This window comes from Lagenorhynchus albirostris, chromosome 9 (genome assembly GCF_949774975.1).
Source record: "Lagenorhynchus albirostris chromosome 9, mLagAlb1.1, whole genome shotgun sequence".
In the NCBI taxonomy this organism is placed as follows: Eukaryota; Metazoa; Chordata; class Mammalia; order Artiodactyla; family Delphinidae; genus Lagenorhynchus; species Lagenorhynchus albirostris.
The window spans coordinates 68,594,459-68,596,027 of NC_083103.1; positions in this window are offsets into that span (position 1 = coordinate 68,594,459).

Below are 1,569 nucleotides of genomic sequence, written 5' to 3' on the forward strand. Positions count from 1 at the left end.
TGATACATACCAGCTGTGTGATCTTGGGTGAGTTACTTAATCACTCTGTATGTACTTCAGTTGCTTCATCTGTAAGACGGGCAGGTTACAGGAAGACAATGATGCAATGCATACAGTGTCTGACAAATAAGAAACACTCCAGTCGTAGCCACATATGATTTCTCCTAATGTTCATCCTGGTCCTCCTGTATAGAAGCAGCTTTCATCATTTCCAAGAGCACCAACTAGTCTGGCTGCTGGAGGAACAGTTCAGTTCATAAAGATTAAAGCTATTAATAAAAAAGACACATCCTTTGAGTTAATGCTCCGGTGTTCTCTGGAGTCATGCTTTGCCAGAAAACTCTTTGGAGCATTATCCAGCCTCTTATTTAAATAAATGTGTTTTGCACAGATAAGAGGTACAGGGCCTTGATGCAGCTGCACATCCCTGTTGAGGCCCATCCTTTCTCTCACCCAGTTATTTTCTAATGAAGTCGAACCCCTGATCAATTTCAGAAGCTCCTTCTCCAGGCATAGATTTTTTTTTTTTTTTTTTGCGGTACGCGGGCCTCTCACTGTTGTGGCCTCTCCCGTTGCAGAGCACAGGCTCCGGACACGCAGGCTCAGCGGCCATGGCTCACGGGCCCAGCCGCTCTGCGGCATGTGGGATCCTCCCGGACCGGGACACGAACCCGTGTCCCCTGCATCGGCAGGTGGACTCTCAACCACTGCTCCACCAGGGAAGCCCCAGGCAGAGATTTTTAAGGCTGTATCATTCCTGTGAACCGCCCCCTACCCAAAAAAAGAATGTCATTTAACTAGGTCACAAAGGAATTCAGTGACAGGTGACGAGATCTTGGTATGTGGGGAGGCTAACTGTCTGAATGCTTGTTCTAAATGGTAGGAAATTGACTCTGAGAGGAATGAGATTAAAATGACCAAAAGGGCAGCAACTTCAGGGGCAAAACTGAAATGCAGTGATAAGATTTACTGTGTAAATAATTCACCTAGCACAGGAAAAAGCTTAGGATGGGCTCTGAGCACAAAGGGACTTTTTCATGTCTCAGAATATAATTAATTAAGAATTCAAGATACAAGGTAATTAGAGAAACTGTAACCTGGAGGCATGCTTCTGAATTATTCTGATCATTTTTAACAATGAGAAAATTTAATTTTCCTGTCATGTGGCATAGAGTTTAAATTTGGATAATGTAAAGAGCAATGTTCAGACAGTGCAATGAGCAAATTAAATTATTTCTTTTGATTTTGCAGCAAAAGTTAGGATCAAATGATTGAATCTAAATCATGGAAATGATTGTCAGAGCTGAAAAAATACTTGAGAGAAAAATGTACAAATTACAATTGACTCTCGTTTTCTCTAACACTAAGTTGCCCATGTTGCTCTCTTTGTAATTACTATGTGCGTGTGTGTGTGTGAATCTATTTCATTACTTGCCCCGGGACAAAGGGGATGAATAAATTATTCTGATATATAATGGAGGTTATGTTGAGTTACCACCAAATTAAACTCTCTTTCCTTGACAGGAAGAGGCTGTCAACAGCTTTAGACCCCAATTAGTACTCATAGTT